General features: G+C 40.0%; 1 pseudogene; it reads right to left on the reverse strand.

The window, feature by feature from the left end:
- Positions 1-1,259: 1,259 nt before the first annotated feature.
- LOC118540925 (U2 spliceosomal RNA) lies at positions 1,260-1,400 on the reverse strand (annotated as a pseudogene).
- Positions 1,401-11,506: the final 10,106 nt, after the last annotated feature.

Consider the following 11,506-nt stretch of genomic DNA (forward strand, 5'->3'; position numbering starts at 1 on the left):
TTGGGTGTTGAGTTTGAGAAGTTCTTTATAGATCTTGGATACCAGCCCTTTATCTGTAGTGTCATTTGCAAATATCTTCTCCCATTCTGTGGGTTGCCTCTTTGTTTTGTTGACTGTTTCCTTTGCTGTGCAGAAGCTTTTTATCTTGATGAAGTCCCAAAAGTTCTTTTTTGCTTTTGTTTCCCTTGCCTTTGGAGACGTGTCATGAAAGAAGTTGCTGTGGCTGATGTTGAAGAGGTTACTCCCTGGCTGTTCTTCATGCTAAGGGTTCCTCCAGGAGATTGGCTTGCCCCTGCACACACCCTGTCCCCTCCCTGCTTCCCTCTGAGTTCTTAGCCTCAGAAGGCCTAGAGAGGGTCTTAGAAATCTGCATTTTCAACAAGCAGAAAACAGTCAGATGGATGGCTAAGTGAATGCCATAGGTAGGATGTAGTTAGGTCAGAGCAGGGCACTGTCCTTACAGACAGCTGGGGACATTGTATTAACTGCATATCTTATTTTCTGTTTTCTTGGTGTTCTGGCATCTGGGTGTCGCTGACCACATGGAGAGACTGCCCCTCCCAGGGCTAGCTAATTCCTAGAGCTAGCAAACTACGTGATATACATACCAACCAACCCCAGATCTATACACCTACCCACTTCCTTTTATGAAACCCCTCTCATACTGGACACTATCCTCCTGCCCTAAATCACTTGAGGCCCAGGTTTTGGACAACTAGGGGGACCACCCCTATTTCTATCCCAGAGCCTGCTGAAATTATTCAAACTATGCACTCCTAACCCTGCTGAGCGGCTTACCTTGCCTTATTCAATCCTTCAAGCAAAACCCATAATAAATGCCTTTGACCACATTTTCCCCCAACACTTGTGCCCCCTGACTGACCCTGGTTGCTCCCTTCTCTTTGGAACTGTGTATAACAAAAAATTTTTCACCTTCTGACCTGTTGGCCTGAATAATAATTAAACCTACATTTTAAAACTGAGGGCACCTGGCTGGCTCAGTCAGTAGAGCATGTAGCTCTTGATCTCAGGGTTGTGAGTTCAAGCTCCACGTTGTATAGAGATTACTTCAAACAGAAATGTGGGAGGGTGCCTGGGTGGCTCAGTTGGTTAAGTGACTGCCTTCAGCTCAGGTCATGATCCCGGAGTCCCAGGATCGAGTCCCACATCGGGCCCCCGGCTCAGCGGGGAGTCTGCTTCTCACTCTGACCCTCTCCCCTCTCATGCTTTCTCTCTCTCTCTCTCTCAAATAAATAAATAAAATCTTAAAAAAAAAAAGAAATGTGGAGAGCTCATTTTCCCTTAAATGGAGTCATAACTTGCCCCCCAAACTATTTGTTAATGATAATCATATTAGGAAGATTCTACACTTGATCTTAGCCAAAAGACCGAGAAGCGATAATTCACCCTGATCTGGTCAATATTTTTACTATTGAAGGGGTAAAAAATGTAGAAAGCATATCAAAATTTTGGATGAAAAAGATTGGAATAGCTGTATGTTCAATGGCAATATCAGGTTTTAAAAATATCTTGACACTTTAAATTTATCACTAATGCAAATAAGGGAAAGTTGAACAGAATAAATGTGATGAACTCTATGAAGAAATCAGTTGCTTAATCGTACCTTAAATATGGTTCATATGAAAAGGACTCAGAAGTCATAGGATGTAACATGGTGGCTGTAAGAAATACAATACAAATATGGGGTTCAGGACAGCCAGTGTTAGTGTCCAAGTCCAAGGATCTGATAGGTCTATACCATACACTATGTATCACATCAAAAGTTTATATCCAGTGTGATCGTTACTTTTTGAGAGAGCATCTCATGAATTGGAATGTGTCCATAAAAGGCTGACCAGAACGATAATGGGTAGAGGCCACCAACTGAAATAAACCCCTCCAAAATGTCAAGGGTTATATACATAAAAAGGTTGGAGTTATTCTGTGTAGATACAAAGCATAGAGCTAAGACCCATTGAGAGATTAATGGAGAAGTGGATTTTACCTCTATATGAGGAAGAGTTTTCTATTAATTAGTATTGTTCAAAAGTAGAATATGAATTTTCTTGAATCACAGAAAGTATTCGGAGACTAATCACTAGTTGGAGGGGTTGTCAATTAAATTTCTCCATTAAGTGGACAGTTAGACTCACTCACTTAAAAGCTACTTTCTCATTTAAAATTAAAAACAAAATTTGCAATTGTTTTGGTCTTAAGTTTTCTCATATATAAGATAATATATGCGTCATAGGGTTTTATTAGTATATCATTATTCTTTCTATTACAAAAATATAAATGACTAGATTATTTTTCTTGAATCACATTGATAATTTTTCTTCGGGAAAAAAGCATAAATCTGTGTGAGTGCACAGGATAAATCTGGTTTCCACCCATGTTAAAGATAAAATGGTTATCCTCTTCCTACTTACTCCCATCGTTGGATAGATAACTTGGCCTGAATGGTCAACATTGTCCCATCAGCTAGCTCTCTGTTCTGTAAATGTGACCAGTGAGATTAGGGGTCATGCAGGAGGTCGATGAGGCTTTCCAATTTTATTGTTGACTTTTGCTGTTTGAAGATCTTGAAACTGAGCCTCAATTTCTTTGATAAGTTTTTCTTCCTCTATTCAACATATTATGGACAAATTAAACTGGCTTTATCAATTCCGTGGCTGGAGAAAACTGTAAATTTTTCCCTCCATATTTTTGGTTTGACATGGACTCTGTTAGCTTGAAAATAAAAAAACAAGAGACAGACACAACAAAGCCCTAAACTGACCAGGTTATGAGTTACATGTGAAATAGAATTTGGAAGGGTCATCACTGATTTTATTTAAATCTATCATTTCTCCCAAACCAAGCATAATAAATTCCATCTGAGAGGCTCTAAGTTTGGGCATCTGAAATGCATTGATGGCAAAATGGTGGACAAAGTTACCTGTTTATAAATTTTGTGGGTGAGATTGGAGAAGCATAGAATTTTTTATTGACACTCCAAAGTCTTCCTTGTCCTAGTTTTATAACCCAGGGAACAAAATGCCCTGAACTTTACACACACCTCCTTTATTTGGTCTGATAATGCATCCTCATTAATATAATTAATTAGACCCTAAAGTTAATTAAAACACCTGATGAATACTTCCTGTAACCCAAGTTCCTTATGGTCTATTATAATTGATGACTATTTTGTTTGTTCATAATAACTCTGTTGGAGTGCCTTCTCTGGTTGGACTCAGGGTAATTTTTCGAGGTTATATTTAAACCTTTTACCAGACAACTTTTTTCCTGGATAAATCTCACATGGCAGAAAGCCAAAGAGAGCAGATTGAACAAGTGCTATTGTGGCTGGACCCCAACTTTCTGGCCTTCCTCTTTCCTATGATTCCACTTAGGAACACACTGGTCTCATCCATATTTAATCAGGAAAATTCTTTACTTCCTTAAACTACTGACCCATTCAGCACATTCCATCTAAATTTTTCCTTAACAAATTGCTAGTTTCATTTCTCAGGCTAACAAATAAGCTTTGAGAACTTACTCCGTTTGTGATTGTTGTTGTAGAGAAATAGGTAAAAGACTGGATTTATAATCTTTGCCTTTGAGTTTGGACAGGAACTCATGAGTATTAAGTCACACAAACTGACTATATATTTTAGTTACTGATGTGTACACATAACTTGAAAATTAACACTATTGTGAAATTCAAAACTAGCAGGAAGGAGAGTCTACTGAGGAGTTAGATCAGTATAAGTAGTTTAAAAGAGGAGTATGCTTTCTTTCCTTTTACATCCCTTATGAAAAATGTACATTCATGATTTGAACCACTTTTAGATGCATTAGGATCCTACCCCTAAAGTCCTATTTGCCAAAGATACGGGTTTATAGTCACAAGTAGAAATAGTCTCAAGAGTGGTTCTGCTCTCTAAATACTGTCAGAAAGAATGGTTTAAAACCAACTATCAATACTTACAGGAAATGCCTTTCAAAATTTAATTGGCTTATCGTCAACAATTATGTGTAGTTGGATAACTCGCTTAGATACCCAGAAGTACATTTTTCAACTAATTTTGCCCTGAGGATTTATCGAAACACTGCTTAAAATTAATTGTTTCATGGGTGAATCATTGAGAAATTTTTAATAGCGAAGACGAGAAGCTTATATTTGTCTAGGACAAAATGATATCAGTGACGTCCTCCAGTGTGGAATTTGGGGACCCAGCCTTGAAGCAGGCACAGAACTATGTTTTGAAGAAATGTTTGCCTTAACTTGGGGAATGTTCCTCCTTGTCCATCTGCTAGTCTGACATAAGTCTAATTATGTTCTTCATTTTTATATGATTCAAATCTTTTAAAAATATAGAGCTCTTCTTAAAGCTTGCAGCAAGAATATGTACTCTGGGCTCTTGTTAGCAAATATAACCTTGAACATAACCTACTTCCCTCTATAGCTCCATTTTAGGCAGAGGAGGGATTCTCAAGGATACACAGTTCATCCATCCTGGTTAGATTTGTGTTTCACAAAGTGTGAAACGGAATAACGGAGGAGCTCCTAAAACTGGCAAGGCCTTGGTCCTGAAATCTGAATCTCTGGAATGGGACAAGAAACCTGCAGTAAACCAGCAGCATCACACTCTGCATTGAGACCCCACATGCTCCACAGCCAAATCTACCTGGAACCAAGCCAGACCACAGAAGCATTTTTACTAAATTGTGTTCCGGCATGAAGCCCTCAGAGACCCTGGAAGAGGCAGTCATGTGGAGAAAGCATCCAGTTTTTGGAGGAGCCATGGCTCTTGTACAAGCCCTCTGCCCTCCACCCTCAGTGTGATGGGCCCCTGCCTGGAGTGGGAGCACTGGGAAATCTTAACTCCCCTTTTTGGCATTCTCCATTGGTCCCAGAAATCTCCAGTATCTCTTTTATTTTAATCATAAAATAGAAATGCAATGTTAGGGGTGCCTGGGTGGCTCAGTCGGTTAGGCGTCTGCCTTCAGCTCAGGTCATGATCCCAGGGTCCTGGGATCGATCCCCACATCGGGCTCCCCACTCAGCATGGAGCCTGCTTCTCCCTCTCTGTCTGCCTGCCACTCCCCCTGCTTGTGCTCTCTCTGTCAAATAAATAAATAAAATCTTAAAAAAAAAGAAATGCCGTATTACCATAGTTATTGTAGGAATATTCTTCAGCATGCTGTCCACTGTGTCACTCAATGCCTAGTACCTCATTCAGTGTCACCTGGAATAATTTCCCTTAGGTTTTGCTGCTACCATAAACTATAACCTCTTAGGTAAATAATATTTGTTTTATCTTATGGACAAAGTAAATGTTGCAACCGCTCATGATTTTGGCTTTTGCTTTGGTAACTGGGCAATTCAGCATTAAACACGTGGGCTGCTTTTAATAACGAACTGTACGTAGGGATTGGGACAGAGTGTTAAGCTACTCTTGACCTTCTGATATGTTAGAAGGAGGATCATCTGCTTCTAGACAACGGTTGACCACAAGTAACTGATAAGGGGGGGACTGCTGTAATATGTAAAACATTAATTTTTTTAAAAAAGATTTTACCTATTTATTTATTTAGAGAGAGAGAGTGCACACAAGCACACACATGAAGGGGGGAGGGGCAGAGGGAGAAGGAGAGGGAAATAATATCTAGTAGACTCCCTGCTGAGTGAGGGGTTCGATCTCAGGACTCTGAGATCATGACTTGAGCCAAAATCAAGAGTCGGATGCTTAACTAAACTGAGCCCCCAGACGCCCCTTAAATTTTTGTTTTGTGTTCTGCACCTACAAGGCATTTAATATAAATCTGCTAAATGAATGAGTGGTGAATTCTAGAGGGCATGTAAAGAAAATCTGGACATATGCTATTTTAGCAGAGGATACTAGAATAAAACCAATAGTTAGTAATAGTAATAACAGCCAATAGCAGTTGCGAGCTATGTGCTATAGACATCATCTTACTTAATCGTCACAAGAAATAAATGAAATAGGTATAACTAATACATATTAGGACAGTGAGCCATAGACAGGGTGATGACTTCCCAGGTCACCAGAGGCTAAGTGGCAGAGCAGGAAGTTTTGAGTATGTCTTCTGGCCAAGCTTTGGTTTAGTGGCTACAGGACTTCGGTTGAACCCAGTGGCTGTGGGCTTTGGTTGGCTTCTGCCCCCTTTGTTCCAGGTGTTCATTTGTCCTAAGTAACTTAGATTTTAGAAGAGGTTGTCCTGTTCTCGCAGATCAAGACAAGATTAATATAAACTCTTGCTTCACCTTTTGGACAAAATCCGACATCTTCTCCCAAATCTTTACAGCTTCCTGGAGGCTTTTATTCCCACAGTTAATTCTGGCTTAAAGTTCCTGCTTTGATGGGGTACTCGAACTTCTCCCTGTCTTTCCCCTTCAGCTATTCTCTTCTCTCTGCTCTGTGCTGACACAAAGTAGAATTTGGTTTCTTTGGCTGGTTTCCACAAGCCCCCTATTGTGATACATTTGTGTGTGGCAGATGTTAGGAAGGTTTGGCAAGATAAACACTTTTTACAGACAGAATTCCAAAGCATTTAATATTGAACATTGGACACTCCTCTCCTTTAATTTTCTTTGGCTACCTTACCATAGGAGATTGCTCATTGGCCAACTTCTCCAACATGTGCCAGGCTTGGGGCTCAGCACCTTTCTCTTCTCCCCACCCAGTGGCTACCCAGCGTAGACAGTTGGAATTGGAGGTATGGGTGTGCGGAAGGCGTTCCATGGTGTGTGAGCATGGAGAGCTTTAAGGTGGCCCACTTCAAGACCATCAACTCTCAGACCAGTTGATCTGCCTGAAAATGCCACCGTGGTCTAGATGTTTCCCTGTTTCTTCTTTCCCACTTCCCCTTTCGTAATGACCCCCTCCTTCCTTGCTTTACAGAGGAATAACATACCTCTCCCCCATCCCAAAATTTATTATAGTACATTGCTTTGGAGTGTTAAAACCTTTGCACAAAGGAATCCTTTGAAATATTGATGTGTGTTTAAGAAAGTGATAGATTCTAGTGAGTGGGTAGCTATTCCTTTTTAGGTCGGGTGGTTTCCAGTTCATGGCTTACAACAAATTGAAGGAGAACTTGATTGAGTTGTCAGCTGATAGATCATTTAAAAATACATTTTGAGGATACATAACTATGCTAATTTGGGGAATATAACTCAGGGAGAATCCTGCAGTTGAGTGATGTCGTTATACTAAAATGCCTTCATTACCATCTACTTATTTAGGTGAGTAAGGCTTTTTCAGCATTTTCATCTATAAAAAAGATAAGTCAGGGTGGGATTAATGCTGTGTCCTGGGTCATTTGGGCAATAAGTGTAGTCATCTAAGGATATAAGAACTCAGAAAAAGAACGGTGCCAGATCTGTTAAAATAAACATTTCCAATTTTTCTTTTACTTTTCATGTAACATACAGGCATACCCTGTTTTATTCTGTTTTGCTTTATTGCTTTTTGCAGATACTGTGTTTTTTTTTACAAGTTGAAGTTTTGTGGTAAGCCTGCATTAAGCAAGTCTACAGTCACCATTTCTCCAACAACATCTGCTCACTTCATGTGTCTATGTCACCTTCTGGTAATTTTTGCAATGTTTTAAACTTTTCATTATTATTAGATTTTTGATGGTCATTTGTGATTAGTGACTATGACTCACTGAAAGCTCAGATGATAGTTCGCCTTTTTATTTAGCAATAAAGTATTTTTAAATTAAGGTACGTACATTTCTTTTAAAGACACAATGCTATTGCACATTTTATCTAATGTGCTATTGTATTAATAGACTACAGTTTGGTGTAAACACAACTGTTATATGCACGGGGACCCCACCAATTTCACTAGACTCACTTTATTGTGATACGTGTTTTACTGCAGTGGTTTAGCCAAACCTGCAATGTCTCCAAGGTGGGTCTGTATTTGATCATTTTCCTCAGAGTTGTATTACTACTGACTTTAATCATAAGTCAACTCATACATTTTTAAAATTTAGAACTTTAGATTCATAGGAAATAAGCAACTAACTTCAGATATTAACTTTCATTTCTTTATGGTCATCCATAATAAGGCTTTCAAACATAAAATTTGAATAAATCCCACTGCAGAAGGGGAGTGAAAATCCAAGCTGAAGGATAAAACGTAAACAACAACAAAGGATAAGTTAAACCGAAGTGTAAAAAGAAATAAGTAAATTTCAGTATTTTCTTGCTGTTCCTCAGTAGATTATCTTGCACAGACTCTAGTGCAGATGTGCCCAAATCACTTTGGAGGGTCCCGCTATCATTCAGTGGGCAGGGCGCTTCTTCCGTGTGCAAGAGGATGGGAGGCAGGGTGAGGATGATTTATGATTATCCTCCTGCACCAGTCATTGCTAGGGATTGGGTGTTCCGAGTACACTGACCTTAGAGTTATTACTTACTTTTTTTTTTTCAGTGTAGTTACTCTTCACTGAAAAAATTGCTTTCCGAATACTCACCAATAAAACCAATCTTATCTCTTCTTCCCAGATGGTGAAATAAAGACCTAAAAATATCAAGGAAGTTTTCTGAAATACTATAAGTAAGTGGAAGAAAGAGGAGTTAGGGACCTCGAGTCCTCATTCGAGGATTAGTAGACTGCAATTTGTGGCGGCAGGTGTGAGGTGAGGGACATAACTTGAAGATTATAGCATTATGGTGGCTTATTGTGACTTGTTAAAGTAGACTGCTGAATAACAAGCTCTTTCTTTTGACATTTTCTTGAGTTGCCTCTTGAAACAGACCTGGTGAAATTTGTCCTTGCCGGATCTCCTGTACCCTTCACCCAGTGCCCCCAGGCCTGTCAAATATGTCAAAAATAGAGGAATATTTTCATGGATTATGTTGGCTCCTTTCTTCACTTCCTGGAACTCATGTGGGGTGAGCATGTCAGAGCCACAGAGGAAGCCACAGAAGAGCTGCAGGAGCAGGAGAGGTGAGGAGAGCAATGGCAGCCCCTCGTCAGGGAAGGCACTGCTGTGGGGACACGTTTTGCGGACGCAGACAATGCCCTGGACCTTATCTACGTCCCTCATGATAACCCCAGGACACGAGCACCTGTAAATTTGGGGGCCAGCAGCTGTCCTATCCAAGAGGGAGAGTTAGCATCACATCCAGTGCCCCCCCTTTGAGAAAGGAGGGAGTCCTTGACTTCGAGAGGGCTAGAGTGGAGAATGAAGGGCTGGGCAATGGATGCCATCTCTGGTTTTTCCCTTTGAGATGTTAATTCACATACCATAAAATTCACTCTTTTAAAGTATGCAGTTCAGTGGTTTTTAGTATATTCTGAGTGGGACCTTCTGGTGTGGGACCATCACCACAGTCTAATTCCAGAACATTTTCATCACCTCAGAAAGAAACCTCATGCCCGTTAGTAGTCATTCCCCATTCTTCCCTCCAGCCCCTGGCAACCATTTCTGTCTCTATGGATCTGTCTACTTTGTCTAATATGGACACTTCAAATAAATGACTTTTATTTGAATGTGACTTTTTGTGACTGGCATTTTTCACTCAATGTAACGTTCCCAAGGTTATTCCATGCTGTGGCACGTATCACTACTTGGTTCTTTTTAATGGCTAACTAATATTCCATGGTCTGTCTGTACTACAATTTGCTCATCTGTTCATCAGCTGATGGACATTTGGGTTGTTTCCATGTTTTGGCTACCTCAAATAATGTTGCTATGAACATTGGTGGAAAAGTTGATATTTTTTTAAAGTGCATGTAATTGAGAGCTTATTTTAGTTGAACAATGCTGACAGGCTAGTCAAGATTCATTGATGCCAGACCTTACATAGGTCTGGCTAGTCCAAAAGCCATGGTGGATTGGGAGTAAGATATAACAACTTCTTTGTGCTTTATTATGCATCAAGGATGTGAAAATGTTTATTTGCCTGTCTCAGCTACATATTTTCAAATCATGTTTACAAATTTCGTTCGAAAGTGTTGCTGCTTGACTATATCTTCATTGTCATGGCCATGTCACATTTGTATGTCAGAAATGTCTCTTGATACAGATTTATAAAGTCTTCTGTGGTTTGATTTCAACTTCACTAGCCCAGTGGTTCTCAAACTGAGGACTGAGGTGCCTTTGGGGACTGCAAAAAAATTACAGGGGTGGTGCAGGAATATTTTAAATTTTTGATTCAAGGTACTCCCAATTAGGTACTACTAGTTAAAGGACAGGCTACAGTTTCAACATTAGATAGTGACACAGTCCATTGAAGAAATATCTTTGTGAAGCTGGGATTTTGGCAGGAGCTCTGATAAAATACCAAGTTCTGCAATGAAAATCAATGTGGAACAGGAAGCAGGGTGGCTGTGTCCAATCTCATTCAAAGATCTGAGAGGCTATAGAGTGACCACCTGACACACATTCCTCAAATAAGTCATTGTTATTTAAGAATGAAATAAAAATGTTTTTTCTTTTTTTAAGTTTTTTTTTTTTTTAAAGATTTTATTTATTTATTTGAGAGAGAGAGAGACAGTGAGTGAGAGAGAGAGAAGGAGCAAGGGGAAGGGTGGAGGGAGAAGCAGACTCCCCGCTGAGCAAGGAGCCCAGCATGGGCTCTGTCCTGGGACTTGTATTTGTGAATACAAATTGTGATCATGACCTGAGCTGATGGAGGCAGACGCTTAACAGCTTAACCAACTGAGCCACCCAGGCTCCCCTACGTTTTGTTTTGTTTTTTCTTTGTTGCCACTTAAATGTTATTTGAATCTGACTACTTAATAAATGAAACTTTTAGATATTTCTTTTTGTCTCAGGGTGCCATGAAAAATGACTGAGATCTGTAGGTTGCAATAAACCCAGATGTTTGGGACCCTTTGTTCCAGTCTCTTTTCCCTTAGTTTCTCATGTTTGCTTCATTGAACTCTCAGTATTTCTAAAGCATATTCTGTTCCTTCATGGGTTCTTGTCCTTGCATATGTCTCTTTGACTTGGAATTCACCCCTTATCTCCATTCTTCTCCTCCCTGCAAAAACTTTTTTTAACCCTTCGAAACTCTCTCAAATATCCCCTTCTCTGGGAAGCCTTCTTGGACCTCTCCAGGTGTGCTCACGTACCGAATTTTCAGTGTTCCCAGGATGTCTAGTTTATTCTTCTACTTTATGCCCCGCCCCCAGCACTGTACTGAAATTTGTTTGCATTACTGGACTTCCTTTCTGGTTCTGAGTCCCACAACCGCAGAAACCACATCTTCGCAACCTTGTATCCCCAGCACAGCCCCGAGTGCACTGTGTGACTGGCTAGTTCACCGCATGAGTAGACTGACTGATACCACAAGGTATCTATCAAGCTACTTACCCTCTCTTCTTCGGAATTCACATTTTTTCATTGGAAGCAATTTACTATGGTAATATTGGAGAGTACTGTAAATAGTCATGATTGCGGTGCCAATAAAGCTTTATAATCAGTCAGAGAGACCGTGTGAATACAAATTGTGACCGTTTCAAAGGCAATTTCCTGA

This window comes from Halichoerus grypus, chromosome 5 (genome assembly GCF_964656455.1).
Source record: "Halichoerus grypus chromosome 5, mHalGry1.hap1.1, whole genome shotgun sequence".
In the NCBI taxonomy this organism is placed as follows: Eukaryota; Metazoa; Chordata; class Mammalia; order Carnivora; family Phocidae; genus Halichoerus; species Halichoerus grypus.